Source organism: Nerophis ophidion, linkage group LG11 (assembly GCF_033978795.1).
Source record: "Nerophis ophidion isolate RoL-2023_Sa linkage group LG11, RoL_Noph_v1.0, whole genome shotgun sequence".
Classification (NCBI taxonomy): domain Eukaryota; kingdom Metazoa; phylum Chordata; class Actinopteri; order Syngnathiformes; family Syngnathidae; genus Nerophis; species Nerophis ophidion.
In genome coordinates, this window is record NC_084621.1 from 21,430,315 (window position 1) to 21,452,421 (window position 22,107).

Genomic DNA, 22,107 nt, shown 5'->3' on the forward strand with positions numbered 1-22,107 from the left:
TTATAATTATATTATCGGCGTGCGTCACTAGATCAGCAACAAACTCGGAGAATTCACTAATAAAGTCCGAATAGGGCCCTGGGGGGCGGTAGATAACGGCCAGGCACAGAGGCAGAGGTGTGGCAGACTTCATAGAAAGCACCTCAAACGATTTATATTTATTATTTAAGTTAGGACTAAAGTTAAAGTTTTCGTTGTATATTAGTGCGACACCCCCTCCCCTTTTGAGGTGACGGGCAATATGCGCATTCGTATAGTTAGGAGGGGATGCCTCATTTATCGCAAAAAAGTCGTCTGGTTTAAGCCAGGTTTCGCTAAGACCGACGACGTTAAGGTTGTTGTCTCTAATGACCTCATTGACTAATAACGTTTTGGGAGACAAAGATCTGATGTTTAGAAAGCCCATATTATAGGTAGTGGGCTGTTTTAAGGAGTTGTTGATAAAATTATCCGTAGTAGCAATATTAATAATGTTGCGTTTATTATGCGCAGTATACTTAAAATACTTACGACCGTATCTAGGAATTGATATGACGGGAATTTTCATATTGTCTACTTGGCGCTGCGATAAACTGAACGCATCATAATTTGCCACCTCAGTAGAACGCATGTCTAACTCTGACGTAGTCATAGACACAGTAGAAAAAACATTTTGTGAGTTGTGTATTATTCTACGAAAATTGCTATGTGTACAGGGATCATCCAGCCTGGCGCTGGCTAGTTCTAACTTAACTGACTCCATACCCAGGCTAGCAGGCTCTGTAATTGCCTGTGACCGGGCTTGCTCTAGTGCAGTTAGTCAAATGTGGCTCAATGCGAAGTCTATGTTCCGAGACAAGAGGATAGCGCCTTCCTGGTTAGGGTGAAGGCCGTCTCTCCTCAGCAAGCCAGGTTTGCCCCAGAAAGAGGGCCAATTATCAATAAATGTAAATCCCTGTTGTCTGCAGAAGCTATCCAGCCACTTGTTAAGAGAGACTAATCTGCTATATCTCTCATCATTGCCTCTCCCAGGCAGGGGGCCAGAGACAATTACTCGATGCCTGGACATCTTTCTGGCGAGATTACAAGCCCTGGCTATGTTTCTCTTTGTAATCTCTGATTGTCTCATCCTAACGTCATTGGAGCCAACGTGTATTACTATATTTGCATAACTAGTGGTGCGGTTAGCCTGCCGTACGTGTTTACTAGACCTGTTGCGAGTTAGCTCCCTAAGATTAGCTTCAATGTCAGGTGCTCTGCCCCCGGGAATACACTTAATTGTGGCTGGTTTGCTAAGCTTTATGTTTCGAGTGATGGAGTCCCCTATGACTAAAGTGTGGTGCCCGGTAGACTGGGGTGTAGGACTAGCTAAAGGGCTAAATCTATTATGCGTCTCAACCGGTACACCGTAGCTTGTAGGCCGGTTAGGGCTGCTACAAGCTGGGCTAGTTAGCTCGCTACAGCTAACGCTAGCAGATGTGTCCGCAACATCTAAAGTTACGAAATTACACTGCTCTAACTGGCGAACACGGCTCTCTAGCAAAGCCAACCTATCCATGAGTAAAGTGCACGAAGCGCAGGAAGCCATACTCACAGAAACTTTCCGTCGCCGAGTGGGGTGCCAGCTGTCTTCGGGAAGTGGTGGTCACGGTGGCGGGGTAGAAGCTTCCTTCAGACCGGCGCTGCCTTTCTCCGATAGCCTCGTTAGCTTAGCAGCTAGCTAGCTGAGGGCGAAGTGGTGAGACAGAGATCGGGTGATTTGCAAGTTAAATTGAACTATTAAATATGTTCGATAAGTTGTAAATAAAGCTGCAAAACAGTTAAAATCACACAGATGGAACGATACTTAGCTTTTTTGCAACAAGAGCAGTCAGCGAGCAGTCATTCACGTTGACCCGGAACCGGAAGTCAAGGATGAAGCGTAAAATACGACCATAAGAAGTGACAGATTGTTTGGTAAAGGTATAGCATGTTCTATATGTTATAGTTATTTGAATGACTCTTACCATAATATGTTACGTTAACATACCACGCACCTTCTCAGTTGGTTATCTATGCCTCATATAACGTACACTTATTCAGCCTGTTGTTCACTATTCTTTATTTATTTTAAATTGCCTTTCAAATGTCTATTCTTGGGGTCGGGTTTTATCAAATAAATATCCCCCAAAAATGGGACTTATACTCCGGTGCGATTTATACATGTTTTTTTCCTTCTTTATTTTGCATTTTAGGTAGGTGCGACTTATACTCCGGAGCGACTTATACTCTGAAAAATAAGGTAATTTAATGCACTTTTAACACATATTTGGTTTCACTGACATTTTCATACCTAGATGAACTAAGGGTTACCAGCTCAGTCCAGGAACAAACTGTGGTCATACATTTAGGTACCACTGCTACTGATCGCTTGAGTGGTTGTTGTTTGAAAACATTGTTAAAATCAAGTCTAAAGTCATAATTGTAACGACAACAGTGTGTACGAGGGAAAAAGTTAGGAATGAAACCATGACTCATAAACATATAAGAGTACAATTTGAACCTGCAATATAATATTGTACTTTCAATCCAAAATCAGACTACCTCACATCAAAAACCATTCAAAGAGAAGTCACAAGAAAGTATTTTTCACTTAAATTTAGTTTATTTGAATTTCTCATGCATGCACTGATCAAAGAGAGGTCATACTAAACACTAATATAACAAGATGGTTCCACCAAAACTTGAACTTGGATTACTGGATTCAAAGTCCAGAGTGCTAACCATTACACCATGGAACCTGTACATTACGCTGAATTAACCTGCATGAAACAGTACTTGATTGGCTATAACAGATTTAGTTTGACAGTTTTTCATGAAAATTGTAGTAAATTAAATTATGGTTAAAAGTTTACCACAACTTTTCAGATTTTTGTCCCCTGATTTCACATCTCATGAGATTAGTTGGGGTTCCTTGAATGCAGGGCTTGTTGGTCTAGTCGTATGATTTTCACTTCGGGTGCGAGAGGTCCCGGGTTCAATTCCCGGATAAGTCCTTATGTTTTTAATCATAACTTTCTTCCTCATACACACAGTTGTTGTTACATTTTTGACTTTATCAATGTTTTCAAACAACAACCACTCAAGGGATCAGTAACAGTGGTACCTAAATGTATGACCACAGTTTGTTCTAGGACTGAACTGGTAACCCTTAGTTCATCCTTGTATGAAAATGTCAGTGAAACTAAATATGTGTTAAAAGTGCATTAAGGTAACCAAGATTTCAATTCAGTCCCCTATTAAAATCTCACATTGCATGACTTTTTTTGGAAAGGCTTTTTGTTCTCGTCATAGGATTCTCACGCAGGGTGAGAGACGCCCTGTGTTGAAATCCTGGACAAACGTAGAAGTTTTTATGTCCTCTTTTCAGTCACTACTTTACACCTTGTACACACATCCATTTTTGACTCTTAACTTGATTTCAAACTTGGATTTTGACGGCACACACTCAAAGGATCAATGATAATCTATCAAATCCGATCAAGTACTGTGTACTGTAGGATCACATTGTTTTACACGTACATTTACAGGTTCCATGGTGTAATGGTTAGCACTTTGGACTCTGAATCCATTGATCCAAGTTCAAGTCTTGGTGGAGCCATCTTTTGTTCAGTATCATTTCCATTTGAAAGTTCTTTGCAAGAAAAAATGTGTGCATCTTAATTCTGTCTAAAAGTACCATGTTGTAGTCATTTTTCAAAACTGTGCTCTTTATTTGTTTACAAGTCTTGTTTTTAGTCACAAAAATTGTCCTTTATATACTTAGTTGTCTGTACATTTGTGACTTTACGATGGATTTTGACCATTTTTTTTAGATATCACAGACTCAAGTGATCCATAAAATGTATCAAATTAATTACAGCAGTATTACTGAATAATGTGTCACTTAAATTACTGTGAGTTGGTTCCACCAAGACTTGAACATGACTACCCGACAAATCTCATAAAATTTGAGTTTTTAAAAGGCGAAACGATCTGAAATTGTGTTACAATGTCATCCAACATTTTAATTCGCTATCATTTTCATGTATGAATGAAATAATGCTTTACAAGATCAGTCCTCGAACAAACAAAGCTTGTAAATTAAGAAACTATTTTGTAAAGTGAAAATGTCGGTGAATCTAAATATGTGTTAAAAGTGCAATTAGGTAACCAAGTTTTTGGTTGTGTCCCCTATTAAAATCTCTCATTTATAGTGACATTTTATGAAAAAAACTTCTTGCAGGGTTTGTTGCTCTACAATTCTTGCTGAGGGTGTGAGAGATTCTTGGTTCATTTCCAGGACTAACGCTTATGTATTTAAGTCCTGTTTTTTACTCATTTCTTTTACCCTCGCACACACATACCGTATTTTCCGGACTGTAAGGCGCAGTTTTTTTCATAGTGCGACTTATACTCAGGAGCGACTTATGTGTGAAATTATTAACACATTACCGTAAAATATCAAACAATATTATGTAGCTCATTCACGTAAGAGACTAGACGTATAAGATTTCATGGGATTTATCGATTAGGAGTGACAGATAGTTTGGTAAAGGTATAGCATGTTCTATATGTTATAGTTATTTGAATGACTCTTACCATAATATGTTACGTTAACATACCAGGCACTTTCTCAGTTGGTTATTTATGCCTCATATAACGTACACTTATTCAGCCTGTTGTTTACTATTCTTTATTTATTTTAAATTGCCTTTCAAATGTCTATTCTTGGTGTTGGGGTTCTTTTAAATACATTTACCCCAAAAATGCGATTTATACATGTTTTTTTCCTTCTTTATTTAGCATTTTCGGCTGGCGCGACTTATACTCTGAAAAATTAGGTAATTTAATGCACTTTTAACACATATTTGGTTTCACTGACATTTTCATACATAGATGAACTAAGGGTTACCAGCTCAGTCCTAGAACAAACTGTTGTCATACATTTAGGTACCATTGTTATTGATCCTTTGAGTGGTTGTTGTTTGAAAACATTGTTAAAATCAAGTCTAAAGTCATAAATGTAACAACAACTGTGTGTATGAGGAAGAAAGTCATGATTAAAAATTGGACTTAAAAACACGAGGGCTTGTCCGGGAATTGAACCCTGGACCTCTCACACCCGAAGCGAGAATCATACGACTAGACCAACAAAACCTGCAATCAGCTCTCCCCTATTAATCTCAAGAAATGTGAAATTTGGGGGCAAAATATGAAATTTTATGGTACATTTTTAACCAACATTTTAATTTACTACCATTTTCGTGAAAAACTGTCAAACTAAACCTGTTATATCCAATCAAGTACTCTTTACTGCAGGATAATTCAGGTTTTTATACAGGTTCTTTGGTGTAATGGTTTGCACTCTGGACTTTGAATCCAGTGATCCAAGTTAAAGTCTTGGTGGAACCATCTTGTAATATTAGTGTTTAGTATGACCTCTCTTTGATCAGTACATGCACGATTAATGCAAATAATCTAAATTTAAGTGAAAATTACTTTCTTGTGACCTCTCTTTGAATGGTTTTTGATGTGAAGTAATTTGATTTTGGATTCAAAGTACAATCTTAAAGTGCAGTTTCAAATTGTACTTTTATATGTTTACGAGTCACTCCCTGCGTAGTTGAGGTGGGCGGGGTTTGGTGCTCGCGGGGTGTATAACATAGTCAGGAATTGTCAGGGATGCAAAGGATTCTGGGTATGTGTTGTGTTGCGTTTATGTTGTGTTACTGTGAGGATTTTCTCCCGAAATGTGTTTGTCATTCTTCTTTTGTGTGGGTTCTCAATGTGGCGCATATTAATAGGAGTGTTAAAGTTGTTTATATCACAACCGTCAGTGTACTCTGTGTCACCCAGTATCGCTTTCAGTCGTGTGCGTGCAACTACGGAATCCTCTCACAACATGTTGCTGGACTGGCAAGCAGTTTGTAGATGTTGTAGAAGGTGTTTAAGGCAATGGCTTCATAACATTCGCTTTTTCTTATCACTTGGGTGTCCACCAGCAGATACTGGCGAGAATAATTGAGTCTCCCATTGTCTTCCTCATTTTGTGAAACGGGTCGAAATGGCAAACACGTTTGCAAACCCTGCATACGTGTTTGCCCAACAAATTAAGTTCACAGTCAAATATCTCACCTGAGGGAGAGTCGTCAGTTTGAATCGTCCCTCTGTCTCGGACTCTCTCGTCGTCATGTGACATGAGTGCAATTCTGTTATGATTTTGCTCACAAGTTTATCTTGGCCCGTCTGTAATGTTTTACCCTAACCTTAGCCAATCATTAAGGATTTCTCCATCACATGGATGTTCTCAATCATCTAGGTGATTGTATTTTCTCCGTACATTTTTTCTCTCATTTTCGCTCTATGTAGCCTTGATGTAAGCTACCTCGCTACATGAGTTTAAAAGTAGCTAAGGTTCAAGAAAAGCTACTTATAAAAAAAATGGTGTTAAGTAACTGCCAAGCTACTGGAAAATATAGTGTGGAGAATTCATAAATTTTTAAGAGTCCTTTCTTTATTCATAGTCATGTTTGGATCAGCTAGTACTTTTCAATGTATATTACGTATACCAGTTTCTCTTTGTCTACAGAAGTCTGTATTGTTTTAGTCATTGGAATGCGAAAGGGATACATCCCCCTCTTTATCTGATCAGTGTTGGGGGAGGGGGGGGGGCATTCATTTCTGGGGGGACTACTTTCCGATTAAATATGTAGTTTTTTTCCGTTTGAAAGTTGGACCATCCCGAGATGACGGTATGACTGTATTGATGTGGGCTGGTCTCCTGAAGCTTCAGTAAAACTTGTTATTATTCCTAATCTGTCTTGATGCTCCTTCTTACTCAGCATATATGTCATCGAAAGAATTTGGGATTGACCAGTAACTTAGATTCCCCGGGAGGGAATACTGGAAAGACGCAACAATATTTTTTTATTAATCCCTTGAGTGTGTGATGTCCGAAAAAATGATCGAAATCAATTCTAAAGTCACAAATTTAACCACAATTTTGTGTACGAAGGAACAATTTGTGACTAAAAACAGAACTTTATAAACATAATGGGAGCGCAATTTGAAACTTTATTACAACATTGTGCTTTTAGGCCAAATTATGACGCATTTTTTTTTTCATGCACGCAACTTTCAAAGGGAAGACTTAGTGAAAACTAACCACTTTAATGTTACAAGAAGGTTCCACCAAGACTTTAACTTGGATCATTGGATTCAGAGTCCAGAATGCTAACCATTACACCATGGCACCTACTTATCCAACTAAAAATCAAATTATCCTGCAGTTCACAGTACTTGATTGGACTTAATGGATGTTAATTTTAACCAGCCGTGGAACAAGACTTTCCAACAAAACTCACACATTGTGAGATTTTAATAGGGGACACAATCTGAAACTTGGTTACCTTATGGCACATTTAACACATATTTTAGATTCACTGACATTTTCATACTTAAATGAACTAAGAGTTACCAGCTCAGTTTTAAAACAAACTCTGGTCAGAAGTTTAGATACCACTGTAGTACGAGTAGTGATATTAATAATGTTATGTTTATTTTGTGTAATACGCCTTAAATAATTTCGATCACATCTAGGAATTGTTTTAATGGGGATCTTGAGATTATTTGCTATGAGCTGCGATCGATTGAACGCATCATAATTTGCCACCTCAGTAGAATGCATGTTCACCTCTCACAGTCGCTATAGAAAAATCATTATCTGAGTTGTGTACTTTTCTAGGAGAAATGCTTTGTGTGCAGGAATTGTTCAGCTTTGTGCTGGTTAGTTCTAGCTTAACTGACTCCTCAGCCGGACTAACAGACACTGTAATTGCCTGTGTCCAAGCTTGCTCTAGTTAAGTTAGTCAAGTGTGACTTAACCAGTGATCTATGTTTCTAGATAGAGTGATGGTGCCTTCTCGGTTAGAGTGAAGGAGGTCCTTCATCAGCAAGCCCGGTTTGCCCCAGAAAGAGGACCAATTATCAATAAAAGTTAGTCCCTGTTCTCTACATCAACTAGCCAGCCACTTGTTAAGCGAGAATAATCTGCTATACCTCTCATCATTGCCTCTTGCAGGCAGGGGGCCAGAGACAAGTAATCGATCGTATCAAGAAGTCAATGAGAATCTTTTAAATGTCATCAATACTGTTTAATGTTGGATCACTTTATTTTATGCAGGGTTATGCAGGTTCCATGGTGTAATGGTTAGCACTCTGGACTTTGAATCCAGTGATCCAAGTTAAAGTTTTGGTGGAACCATCATGCAGTCTTTAAGTGGCAATATAGGGATTCCGTTTGAAATGACAGATTATGGATTCCTCGAGTGTGTAAAAAAATAATGTTTAAAATTTAATATTTCCAACCTTTTAATAGGGTACACAATCTAAAACTGACAAACGATGTGACTAAAAACAGGACTTGTAAACATATAAGGAGCACTATCTGAAACTGCACTACAATAATGTACTTTTTAGCTAAATTTGGTTTCACTCTGTTTTTTAAAATATTCAAAAGGGAAATCATACTGAAGACTAATATAACAAGACGGTTCCACCAAGATATGAACTTGGATCACTAGATTCATTGTCCAGAGTGCTAACCATTACACCATGGAAACCGTAAATGCAAAACAATGTGATCCTACAGTACACAGGGTTAGATTTGATTTGATAAATAACTTAGATTTATATCGCGATTTTCTAAACATTCAAAGCGCTCACAGAGAAGTGGGACTCAACATTCATTCACACCTGGTGGTGGTAAGCTACATAATTAACCACAGCTGCCCTGGGGTAGACTGATGGAAGCGTGGCTACCAGTTTGCGCCTATGGCCCCTCCGACCACCACCTATCATTCATTCATTCATCATTCATTCACCAGTGTGAGTGGTGAAGTGTCCTGCCCAAGGACACAAAGTCAGCGATTTTTTGGATGTCAATAGGCGGGAAGCAAACTTGCAATCCTCAGGTTTCTGACCGGCCGCTCTACCCACTACGCCATGCCGCCCCATTAGATGGATTGTCATTGATTCCTTGAGTGTGTGCCGGTAGAAAAAAAGGAAATACAAGTTCAAAATTAAGTTCACAGTCAAAAATCTAACCTGCGGTAGAGTCGTCAGCTTGAAGCGTCCCTCTGTCGCTCACTCTCTCGTCGTCATGTGACTTTTGCTTACAAAATTAATCTTCCCTCTGATTGGCCCGTCCGTAATGTTTCACCCTAACCTTAGCCAATCATCATGGACTTTCTCCATACGTATGGATGTTCTCAATCATCAAGCTCATTGTATTTTCTCGGTACATTCGCTCTCTCATCTTCTCTCTATGTAACTTTGATGTAAACTACCTCGCTATATGGGTCGAAAATTAACAAAGCTACAAGAAAAGCTACTCGTAAAAAAAATTGCTAAGTAACTGCAATGCTACTGGAAAATGTAGTTGAGCTACGTAGCTCAGCTACATCTAGCTTGTTACTGCCCATCACTACATGTATATAAATATATGTTTATATATACCACGCTCTGACCCAAGATTGTCCAACAAATTTCATGGAATGTGTGATTTTAATAGGGAACACAATCTGAAACTCGTTTACCTTATTGCACTTTTAAACATATTTAGTTTCACTGACATTTTCATTCATAGATGAACTAAAGGTTACCAACTCAGTCCTAGAATAAACTGTGGTCATAAACCAAGGTACCATTGTTACTGATCCCTTGAATGTCTTATGTTCTAAAAAATTGTTAAAATCAAGTCTTGAGTCACAAATACAATAACAACTGTTTGTATGAGGAAGAAAGTTATGATTGCAAAAAGGAGTACTATAGGGGGCTTGTCTGGGAATTGAACCCGGGACCTCTCACACCCTAAGTGAAAATCATACGACTAGACCAACAAGCCCTGTAAAATAATGTGGCATAAATCTTTAAAAAAATAAAATATTTTAATAGGGGCCACAATCTGAAACTGTGCTTTTAACACATATTTTGATTGACTACCATTTTCATGCATAAATAAACTGAGGGTTTACCACCTCAGTCCTAGAACTAATAGAGCTTGTAAGTTGAGACACAACTGTATTTATTTCAGACATTTTTATTGTTCTCTTGAGTGTGTGATGTATGGAATATTAAATGGCAAAAGCCCAAAATGCTCCACCCGAAAACTAAAATGGCTCAACCCAAAACGCTGACAACATGAAACAACGCAACTTCAAATAAATCAATTAAAAAACTGTAACGATGTACGAGTTGGCTTTCTTCTAATAACTAAAATGGCTCAACCCAAAACGCTGACAACACGAAACGTCGCAATACAAACTGCTACAACAGCTGCAACACCAAATGACGCAACATGACTGTAACACAAAACGCCATCAACACGAAACAATGCAACACAAAATGCGACATGAATATTTTTGTACAGTGACGATTAATTACCAGATTAGATGATGCGAGCCCGACTAGCTCAGTATGTAGAGCATGAGACTCTTAATCTCAGGGTCGTGGGTTCGAGGCGGTTGAATTTTTCGCCAAGGAAATTCAACACGGGACAGTGCTACACTTCTAATAAAAAAAAATGAAAAAAAACTGTAAGGATGTGCAAAACGCTGCAACATGAAATGCGGACAACATGAAATAGCGCGGCCCAAATCATGTAACATAATAACACAAAACACCATCAACACGAAATGTTCCAACACAAAATGCTACATGAATATTTTTGTATGTTAACAATCACTCCTCAAGGGTCTTTACGCGCGCCCAGCTAGCTCAGTCGGTAGAGCATAAGTCACTTAATCGCAGGGTTGTGGGCTCAAGCCCTTCGTTGGGTGATGAAATTTTGCCAAGGAAATGCAACATGAGACAGTGCTCCACTTCTCATAAATCAATAAAAAAAACTGTAACGATGTACGAGTTGATATTCTTCAGTTAAACTCACTTAATTAATAAAATGTTTCTTTTCGTACAGTAATAATCAATAAAGAGCGCATATGTAACTAAGAAACGCCGCAACACCTAACAACGTGACGTGAAACGCGTCAAACTTAAACTTCAACAGCACAAAATGCTGCACCCGAAAACTAAAATGGCTCAACGCAAAACGCTGCAACATGAAACAACGCAACATGAAATGCCGACAACACGAAATGTCGTGGCACGAAACGTCGCAACACGAAAAGCTGCAACAGCTGTGACACCAAACGGCGCAACATGAAATAGCGCCACCCAAATCATGAAACATCATAACACAAAACGGCATCAACACGAAACGTTGTAACACAAAATGCTACATGTACAGTAACCATCACTTATCACGGTTCCCCAGGCAGGCCTGGCTAGCTCAGTCGGTAGAGCATGAGACTCTTAATCTCAGGCTCGTGGGTTCGAGCCCCACGTTGGGCGTTAGAATTTTGCCAAAGAAATTCAATTCACGAGACGGTGCGACACTTCAAATAAATCAATTAAAAAAACTGTAACAATTTGCGAGTTTGCTTTCTTCTGCTAAACTCACTTAATTAATAATAGTTTTCTGTTTGTACAGTAATAATCAATAAAGAGCGCATAAGTAACCAAGAAAGTTTTAAATCAAGTTTAAAATCACATAAAAAGACAACTATGTGTACGAGGGAAAATGGTAAGAATAAAAACATGACTCATAAACATATAAGGAACACAATCTGAAAATGGTCAAGAAACTATTGTTCACAGAAAAGTTGTTTAATTGCATTTTTTACAGAAGCATTAATTAAATGACAATGATTCAGAACACTAATCACTCTAAGGTTTCAAGAAGGTTCCACCAAGACTTGAACTTGGATCACTGGATTCAGAGTCCAGAGTGCTAACCACTACACCATGGAACCCACATATGAATCTCAATCAACTTGCGGTAAAGAGTACTTGATTGGATATAACAGATTTAGTTTGACAGTTTTTCATGAAAATGGTAGTAAATTAAAATTTTGGTTAAAAGCTTACCACAACATTTCAGATTTTGTCCGTGTATTTCACATTTCATGAGTTTAGTTGCAGGGCTTGTTGGTCTAGTCGTATGATTCTTGCTTTGGGTGCGAGAGGTCCCGGGTTCAATTCCCGGACAAGCCCTCATTTTTAATCATAACTTTCTTCCTCATACACACAGTTGTCGTTACATTTTGACTTTAGACTTGATTTTAGCAATGTTTTCAAACAACAACCACTCAAGGGATCGGTAACAGTGGTACCTAAATGTATGACCACAGTTTGTTCTAGGACTGAGCTGGTAACCCTTAGTTCATCTAGGGATGAACATGTCAGTGAAACCAAATATGTGTTAAAAGCGCATTAAGGTACCGTATTGTTTGGTGTGTAAGTCGCTCTGGAGTATAAGTCCACCCGCCGAAAATGCAAAATAAAGAAGGAAAAAAACATGTATAAGTCGCATTGGAGTATAAGTCGCATTTTTAGGGGAAATGTATTTAAAAGAACCCCAACACCAAGAATAGACATTTGAAAGGCAATTTAAAATAAATAAAGAGTAGTGAACAACAGGCTGAATAAGTGTACGTTATATGAGGCATAAATAACCAACTGAGAAGGTGCCTGGTATGTTAACGTAACATATTATGGTAAGAGTCATTCAAATAACTATAACATATAGAACATGCTATACCTTTACCAAACTATCTGTCACTCCTAATCGCTAAATCCCCTGCAATCTTATACGTCTAGTCTCTTACGTGAATGAGCTAAATAATATTATCTGATGTTTTACGGTAATGTGTTAATAATTTCACACATAAGTCGCTCCTGAGTATAAGTCGCACCGGCCAAACTATGAAAAAAACTGTGATTTATAGTCCGAAAAATATAGTATGTGTGTGCGAGGGTAAAATTAATCACAGAAAACAGGACTTAAATACATAAGAGTTAGTCCGGTAATCGAACGAGGAATTTCTCACAACCTCAGCAAGAATTGTAGAGCAACAATCCCTCCAAGAAGTCTTTATCAAAAAATGTCACTACAATAGGGGACACAACCTAAAACTTGGTTACCTAATTGCACTTTTAACACATATTTAGATTCACTGACAATTTCACTCTACAAAATAGTTTCTTAATTTACAAGCTTTGTTCGAGGACTGATTTTGTAAACCATTATTTCATTTGTGCATGAAAATGAGAGCAAATGAAATTGTTGGATGACATTGTAACACAATTTGAGATGGTGTCACCTTTTAAAAACTTTAATTTTATGAGATTTGTCGGGAAATCATGTTGCAGGGTTTGTTGGTCTTGGACAAGTCCTTGTGTTGGAATGATAATTCCTGTTTTCAGTCAAAACTTTTCCCCTTGTACACAGTCACAAGTCTTGTCTTTTTTTTTTTAATTTAGACCTGATTTAAACGTTTCCCTTCATTTTCCTGACAACTTACATTTAAGGTGTCAATGAAAATCTATACAAGTTCATCAATACTGTTCACTGTTTGATCACTTTATTTTACTTGTGTATATACAGGTTCCATGGTGTAATGCTTAGCACTCTGGGCTTTGGATCCAGTGATCCAGTTTCAAGTCTTGGTGGAACCAACTTGCAGACATTTAAGTGATAACTTATTCGAAACCATCACCATATAACTAAAGTATACGAGGGAAAAAGTAATGACTAAAAACAGGAGTCAAAATTTAAGAGCTTGTCGAGGCCTCTCACACCAGAAGCAAACTCAAAAGACATCGCCTACCTGCCCTGCATCAACATTTCCCAACAAAAGTCATGAAATCTGAGAGTTCAGAAGGGGACTGAATTTAAAACTCGGTTACCTTTTTACACTTTTAACACTTATTTATTTTGACTGACATTTTCATTCATCTCCTCTCTGAGCTACAACCTTATCGTGGTAGAGGAGTTTGCGTGTCCCAATGATCCTAGGAGCTATATTGTCCGGGGGCATAAAGCCCCCTAGTAGGGTCTCCCAAGGCAAACAGGTTCTAGGTGAGGGATCAGACAAAGAGCAGCTCGAAGACCTTTATGAAGAAGAAAAATCATGGACCCAGATTTCCCTCGCCCGGACGCGGGTCACCAGGGCCCCCCTCTGGAGCCAGGCCCGGAGGTGGGGCACGATGGCGAGCGCCTGGTGGCCGGGCCTGTTCCCATGGGGCCCGGCCGGGCACAGCCCGAAGAGGCAACGTGGGTCACCCCTCCAATGGGCTCACCATCCATAGCAGGGGCCATAGAGTTTGGGTGCAATGTGAGCTGGGCGGCAGCCGAAGGCAGGGCACTTGGCGGTCCGATCCTCGGCTACAGAAGCTAGCTCTTGGGACGTGGAACGTCACGTCACTGGGGGGGAAAGAGCCTGAGCTAGTGCGCGAAGTCGAGAAATTCCGGCTGGATATAGTCGGACTTACTTCGACGCACAGCAAGAGCTCTGGAACCACTTCTCTCGAGAGGGATTGGACCCTCTTCCACTCTGGCGTTGCCGGCAGTGAGAGGCGACGGGCTGGGGCGGCAATTCTTGTTTCCCCCCGGCTCATAGCCTGTACGTTGGAGTTCAACCCGGTGGACGAAAGGGTAGCCTCCCTCCGCCTTTGGGTGGGGGGACGGGTCCTGACTGTTGTTTGTGCTTATGCACCAAACAGCAGTTCAGAGTACCCACCCTTTTTGGGAACACTCGAGGGAGTACTGGAAAGTGCTCCCCCGGGTGATTCCCTTGTCCTACTGGGAGACTTCAACGCTCACGTTGGCAACGACAGTGAAACCTGGAGAGGCGTGATTGGGAAGAATGGCCGCCCGGATCTGAACCCGAGTGGTGTTTTGTTATTGGACTTCTGTGCTCGTCACAGTTTGTCCATAACAAACACTATGTTCAAACATAAGGGTGTCCATATGTGCACTTGGCACCAGGACACCCTAGGCCGCAGTTCCATGATCGACTTTGTAGTTGTGTCATCGGATTTGCGGCCTCATGTTTTAGACACTCGGGTGAAGAGAGGGGCGGAGCTTTCTACCGATCACCACCTGGTGGTGAGTTGGCTGCGATGGTGGGGGAGGATGCCGGACAGACCTGGGAGGCCCAAACGCATTGTGAGGGTCTGCTGGGAACGTCTGGCAGAGTCTCCTGTCAGACAAAGTTTCAATTCCCACCTCCGGAAGAACTTTGAACATGTCACGAGGGAGGTGCTGGACATTGAGTCCGAGTGGACCATGTTCCGCACCTCTATTGTCGAGGCGGCAGATCGGAGCTGTGGCCGCAAGGTAGTTGGTGCCTGTCGGGGCGGCAATCCTAAAACCCCTTGGTGGACACCAGCGGTGACGGATGCTGTCAAGCTGAAGAAGGAGTCCTATCGGGTCCTTTTGGCTCATAGGACTCCGGAGGCAGTGGACAGGTACCGACAGGCCAAGCGGTGTGCAGCTTCAGCGGTCGCTGAGGCAAAAACTCGGACATGGGAGGAGTTCGGGGAAGCCATGGAAAACGACTTCCGGACGGCTTTGAAGCGATTCTGGACCACCGTCCGCCGCCTCAGGAAGGGGAAGCAGTGCACTATCAACACCGTGTATGGTGCGGATGGTGTTCTGCTGACCTCAACTGCGGATGTTGTGGATAGGTGGAAGGAATACTTCGAAGACCTCCTCAATCCCACCAACACGTCTTCCTATGAGGAAGCAGTGCCTGGGGAATCTGTGGTGGACTCTCCTATTTCTGGGGCTGAGGTCGCTGAGGTAGTTAAAAAGCTCCTCGGTGGCAAGGCCCCAGGGGTGGACGAGATCCGCCCGGAGTTCCTTAAGGCTCTGGATGCTGTGGGTCTGTCTTGGTTGACAAGACTTTGCAGCATCGCGTGGACATCGGGGGCGGTACCTCTGGATTGGCAGACCGGGGTTAAGAAGGGGGACTGGAGGGTGTGTTCCAACTATCGTGGGATCACACTCCTCAGCCTTCCCGGTAAGGTTTATTCAGGTGTACTGGAGAGGAGGCTACGTCGGATAGTCGAACCTCGGATTCAGGAGGAACGGTGTGGTTTTCGTCCTGGTCGTGGAACTGTGGACCAGCTCTATACTCTCGGCAGGGTTCTTGAGGGTGCATGGGAGTTTGCCCAACCAGTCTACATGTGCTTTGTGGACTTGGAGAAGGCATTCGACCGTGTCCCTCGGGAAGTCCTGTGGGGAGTGCTCAGAGAGTATGGGGTATCGGACTGTCTTATTGTGGCGGTCCGTTCCCTGTACGATCAGTGTCAGAGCTTGGTCCGCATTGCCGGCAGTAAGTCGAACACATTTCCAGTGAGGGTTGGACTCCGCCAAGGCTGTCCTTTGTCACCGATTCTGTTCATAACTTTTATGGACAGAATTTCTAGGCGCAGTCAAGGCGTTGAGGTGTTCCGGTTTGGTAACCGCAGGATTAGGTCTCTGCTTTTTGCAGATAATGTGGTCCTGATGGCTTCATCTGACCGGGATCTTCAGCTCTCGCTGGATCGGTTCGCAGCCGAGTGTGAAGCGACCGGAATGAGAATCAGCACCTCCAAGTCCGAGTCCATGGTTCTCGCCCGGAAAAGGGTGGAGTGACATCCCCGGCCGGGTTGGGGAGGAGACCCTGCCCCGAGTGGAGGAGTTCAAGTACCTAGGAGTCTTGTTCACGAGTTAGGGAAGAGTGGATCGTGAGATCGACAGGCGGATCGGTGCGGCGTCTTCAGTAATGCGGACGTTGTACCGATCCGTTGTGGTGAAGAAGGAGCTGAGCCGGAAGGCAAAGCTCTCAATTTACCGGTCGATCTACGTTCCCATCCTCACCTATGGTCATGAGCTTTGGGTCATGACCGAAAGGATAAGATCACGGGTACAAGCGGCCGAAATGAGTTTCCTCCGCCGTGTGGCGGGGCTCTCCCTTAGAGATAGGGTGAGAAGCTCTGCCATCCGGGAGGGACTCAAAGTAAAGCCGCTGCTCCTTCACATCGAGAGGAGCCAGATGAGGTGGTTCGGGCATCTGGTCAGGATGCCACCCAAACGCCTCCCTAGGGAGGTGTTTAGGGCACGTCCAACTGGTAGGAGGCCACGGGGAAGACCCAGGACATGTTGGGAAGACTATGTCTCCCGGCTGGCCTGGGAACGCCTCGGGATCCCCCGGGAAGAGCTAGACGAAGTGGCTGGAGATAGGGAAGTCTGGGTTTCCCTGCTTAGGCTGTTGCCCCCGCGACCCGACCTCGGATAAGCGGAAAATGATGGATGGATGGATGGATGGATTTTCATTCATAGATGAACTAAGGGTTACCAGCTCAGTTGTAGAACAAACTGTGGTTAAAAATTTAGCTCCCACTGTTATTGATCCCTTGAGTGTGTGATGTTTGAAAAAATTGTTAAAATCAAGTCTAAAGTCACGAATGTAAGACAGCTGTGTGTACGAGGAATACAGTTTTGGTTAGTACTCATAAAAATGAGGACTTGTCCGGGAATTGAAACCAGGACCTCAGGTACCCGATGCGAGAATCATACGACTAGACCAACAAGCCCTGCGTATATATCTGCCCAACTAATTTTATGAAAAGTGAAATTAGGGGACACGATCTGAAATGTGGTAAACTTTTAACCAACATTTTAATTTACTAGCATTTTCATGAAAAAATGTCATACAAAATCTGTTATGTCCAATCAAGTACTCTTTAGTGCAGGATAACTCAGAGTAATATACAGGTTCCATGGTGTAATGGTTAGCACTCTGGACTTTGAATCCAGTGATCCAAGTTCAAGTCTTGGTGGAACCAACTTGCACTATTCAAGTCACAATATCTTTTATAATACAACTGTTTTTAGTTTGATAGATTTTTCTGGATCCCTTAAATGTGTGAGGTCTCATAAAATGTTCAAAATCAAGTCTAAGTTAACAAATGTAAAGACAACTGTGTGTACGAGGGAAAAAGTTAGGAATGAAACCATGACTCATAAACGTATGAGTACAATTTGAACCTGCACTATAAGATTGTACTTTGAATCCAAAATCAGATTACCTCACATCAAAAACCATTCAAAGAGAAGTCACAAGAAAGGATTTTTCACTTAAATTTAGATTATTTGAATTTTTCATGCATGCACTGATCAAAGAGAGGTCATACTAAACACTAATATTACAAGATGGTTCCACCAAGACTTGAACTTGGATAACTGGATTCAAAGTCCAGAGTGCTAACCATTACACCATGGAACCTGTTATAATTTAACTGATCCTACAGTAAAGAGTACTTGATTGGCTATAACCGATTTAGTTTGACAGTTTTTCATGAAAATGGTAGTAAATTAAGGGGCTTCACGGTGGAAGAGGGGGTTGGTGCGTCTGCCTCACAATACGAAGGTCCTGCAGTCCTGGGTTCAAATCTAAGCTCGGGATCTTTCTGTGTGGAGTTTGCATGTTCTCCCCGTGAATGCGTGGGTTCCCTCCGGGTACTCCGGCTTTCTCCCACTTCCAAAGACATGCACCTGGGGATAGGTTGATTGGCAACACTAAATTGTCCCTAGTGTGTGAATGTGAGTGTGAATGTTGTCTGTCTATCTGTGTTGGCCCTGCGATGAGGTGGCGACTTGTCCAGGGTGTACCCCGCCTTCCGCCCGATTGTAGCTGAGATAGGCGCCAGCGCCCCCCGCGACCCCAAAGGGAATAAGCGGTAGAAAATGGATGGATGGACGGTAGTAAATTAAATTTTGGTTAAAAGTTTACCACAAAATTTCCGATTTTGTCCCCTGATTTCACAATCCATGAGATTAGTTGGGTTCTTTTGAATGCAGCACTTGTTGGTCTAGTCGTATGGTTCTCGCATCGGGTGCGGGAGGTCCCGGGTTCAATTCCCGGATAAGCCCTTATGTTTTCAATCATAACTTTCTTCCTCATACACACAGTTGTCGTTACATTTTTGACTTTATCAATGTTTTCAAACAACAACCACTCAAGGGATCAGTAACAGTGGTACCTAAATGTATGACCACAGTTTGTTCTAGGACTGAGCTGGTAACCCTTAGTTCATCTACATATGAACATGACAGTGAAACTAAATATGTGTTAAAAGTGCATTAAGGTAACCAAGATTTCAATTCAGTCCCCTATTAAAATCTCACATTGCATGAGTTTTTTTGGAAAGGCTTTTTGTCCTGGTCATGTTGTAGTCATTTTTCAAAACTGTGCTCTTTATTTGTTTACAAGTCTTGTTTTTAGTCACAAAATGTTCCTTTATATACTTAGTGGTCTGTACATTTGTGACTTTAGGATGGATTTTGACCATTTTTTTTCAGATATCACACACTCAAGTGATCCATAAAATGTATCAAATTAATTACAGCAGTATTACTGAATAATGTGTCACTTAAATTACTGTGAGTTGGTTCCACCAAGACTTGAACATGATTACCCGACAGATCTCATAAAATTAGAGTTTTTAAAAGGTGACACGATCTGAAATTATGTTACAATGTCATCCAACATTTTAATTCGCTATCATTTTCATGTATGAATGAAATAATGTTTTACAAGATCAGTCCTCGAACAAACAAAGCTTGTAAATTAAGAAACTATTTTGTAAAGTGAAAATGTCGGTGAATCTAAATATGTGTTAAAAGTGCAATTAGGTAACCAAGTTTTTGGTTGTGTCCCCTATTAAAATCTCTCATTTATAGTGACATTTTAGGAAAAAAACTTCTTGCAGGGTTTGTTGGTCTACAATTCTTGCTGAGGGTGTGAGAGATTCTTGGTTCATTTCCAGGACTAACGCTTATGTATTTAAGTCCTGTTTTTTACTCATTTCTTTTACCCTCGCACACACATACCGTATTTTTCGGACTGTGAGTCGCAGTTTTTTTCATAGCGCGACTTAGACTCAGGAGCGACTTGTGTGTGAAATTATTAACACATTAAAGTAATATATCAAACAATATTATGTAGCTCATTCACGTAAGAGACTAGACGTATAAGATTTCATGGGATTTATCGATTAGGAGTGAAAGATAGTTTGGTAAAGGTATAGCATGTTCTATATGTTATAGTTATTTGAATGACTCTTACCATAATATGTTACGTTAACATACCAGGCACCTTCTCAGTTGGTTATTTATGCCTCATATAACGTACACTTATTCAGCCTGTTATTCACTATTCTTTAATTATTTTAAATTGCCTTTCAAATGTCTATTCTTGGGGTCTGGTTTTATCAAATAAATTTCCCCAAAAATGCGATTTATACATGTTTTATTCCTTCTTTATTTAGCATTTTCGGCAGGCGCGACTTATACTCCGGAGCGACTTATACTCTGAAAAATAAGGTAATTTAATGCACTTTTAACACATATTTGGTTTCACTGACATTTTCATACACAGATGAACTAAGGGTTACCAGCTCAGTCCTAGAACAAACTGTGGTCATACATTTAGGTACCACTGTTATTGATCCCTTGAGTGGTTGTTGTTTGAAAACATTGTTAAAATCAAGTCTAAAGTCATAAATGTAACAACAACTGTGTGTATGAGGAAGAAAGTCATGATTAAAAATTGGACTTAAAAACACGAGGGCTTGTCCGGGAATTGAACCCGGGACCTCTCACATCCGAAACGAGAATCATACGACTAGACCAACAAGCCCTGCAGTCAGCTCTCCCCTATTAATCTCAAGAAATGTGAAATTTGGGGGCAAAATATGAAATTTTATTGTGCATTTTTAACCAACATTTTAATTTACTACCATTTTCATGAAAAACTGTCAAACTAAACCTGTTATATTCAATCAAGTACTCTTTACTGCAGGATAATTCAGGCTTTTATACAGGTTCCGTTGTGTAATGGTTAGCACTCTGGACTTTGAATCCAGTGATCCAAGTTCAAGTCTTGGTGGAATCATCTTGTAATATTAGTGTTTGGTATGACCTCTCTTTGATCAGTACATGCACGATTAATGCAAATAATCTAAATTTAAGTGAAAAATCCTTTCTTGTGACCTCTCTTTGAATGGTTTTTGATGTGAAGTAATCTGATTTTGGATTCAAAGTACAATCTTAAAGTGCAGTTTCAAATTGTACTTTTATATGTTTACGAGTCACTCCCTGCGTAGTTGAGGTGGGCGGGGTTTGGTGCTCGCGGGGTGTATAACATAGTCAGGAATTGTCAGGAATGCAAAGGATTCTGGGTATTTGTTGTGTTGCGTTTATGTTGTGTTACTGTGAGGATTTTCTCCCGAAATGTGTTTGTCATTCTTCTTTTGTGTGGGTTCTCAATGTGGCGCATATTAGTAGGAGTGTTAAAGTTGTTTATATCACAACCGTCAGTGTACTCTGTGTCACCCAGTATCGCTTCCAGTCGTGTGCGTGCAACTATGGAATCCTCTCACAACATGTTGCTGGACTGGCAAGCAGTTTGTAGATGTTGTAGAAGGTGTTTAAGGCAATGGCTTCATAACATCCCCTTATTCTTGTCACCTGGGTGACCACCAGCAGATACTGGCGAGAATAATTGCGGCTCCCATTGTCTTCCTCATTTTGTGAAACGAGTTGAAATGGCAAACACGTATGCAAACCCTGCATACGTGTTTGCCCAACAAATTAAGTTCACAGTCAAATATCTCACCTGAGGGAGAGTCGTCAGTTTGAAGCGTCCCTCTGTCTCGGACTCTCTCGTCGTCATGTGACATGTGTGTATGTCTGTTATGATTTTGCTCACAAGTTTATCTTGGCCCGTCTGTAATGTTTCGCACTAACCTTAGCCAATCATCATGGATTTCTCCATCACATGGATGTTCTCAATCATCTAGGTGATTGTATTTTCTCCGTACATTTTTTCTCTCATTTTCTCTCTATGTAGCTTTGATGTAAGCTACCTCGCTACATGAGTTTAAAAGTAGCTAAGGTTCAAGAAAAGCTACTTATAAAAAAGGGTGTTAAGTAACTGCCAAGCTACTGGAAAATATAGTTGAACTACGTAGCTTAGCGACATCTAGCTTGTTACTGCCCATCACTACATGTATATAAACATATGTTTATATATACCAAGTCCTGAAACAAGATTGTCCAACAAATTTCATGAAATGTGAGATTTTAATAGGGGACGCAATCCAAAACTCTCTTATATTATTGCACTTTTAAACATTCATTTTACCGACATTTTCATA

At 40.8% G+C, this 22,107-nt stretch overlaps 1 long non-coding RNA gene and 10 other non-coding genes across 11 annotated transcripts in view; 6 read left to right on the plus strand and 5 right to left on the minus strand.

The window, feature by feature from the left end:
• LOC133561396 (uncharacterized) overlaps positions 1-22,107 on the minus strand; it is a 165,460-nt gene that overhangs the window by 111,947 nt on the left and 31,406 nt on the right. The gene's annotated exons all lie outside the window — the stretch shown is intronic.
• On the minus strand, positions 2,688-2,759 carry trnaq-uug (transfer RNA glutamine (anticodon UUG)). Its single transcript has one exon. It is a non-coding gene; the product is annotated as a tRNA-Gln (tRNA).
• trnaq-cug (transfer RNA glutamine (anticodon CUG)) lies at positions 3,548-3,619 on the plus strand. Its single transcript has one exon. It is a non-coding gene; the product is annotated as a tRNA-Gln (tRNA).
• trnaq-uug (transfer RNA glutamine (anticodon UUG)) lies at positions 8,192-8,263 on the plus strand. Its single transcript has one exon. It is a non-coding gene; the product is annotated as a tRNA-Gln (tRNA).
• Positions 11,337-11,409, plus strand: trnak-cuu (transfer RNA lysine (anticodon CUU)). The gene has a single exon. It is a non-coding gene; the product is annotated as a tRNA-Lys (tRNA).
• On the minus strand, positions 11,799-11,870 carry trnaq-cug (transfer RNA glutamine (anticodon CUG)). The gene has a single exon. It is a non-coding gene; the product is annotated as a tRNA-Gln (tRNA).
• trnap-ugg (transfer RNA proline (anticodon UGG)) lies at positions 12,040-12,111 on the plus strand. The gene has a single exon. It is a non-coding gene; the product is annotated as a tRNA-Pro (tRNA).
• On the plus strand, positions 17,662-17,733 carry trnaq-uug (transfer RNA glutamine (anticodon UUG)). The gene has a single exon. It is a non-coding gene; the product is annotated as a tRNA-Gln (tRNA).
• On the minus strand, positions 18,102-18,173 carry trnaq-uug (transfer RNA glutamine (anticodon UUG)). Its single transcript has one exon. It is a non-coding gene; the product is annotated as a tRNA-Gln (tRNA).
• trnap-cgg (transfer RNA proline (anticodon CGG)) lies at positions 20,517-20,588 on the minus strand. The gene has a single exon. It is a non-coding gene; the product is annotated as a tRNA-Pro (tRNA).
• trnaq-uug (transfer RNA glutamine (anticodon UUG)) lies at positions 20,772-20,843 on the plus strand. The gene has a single exon. It is a non-coding gene; the product is annotated as a tRNA-Gln (tRNA).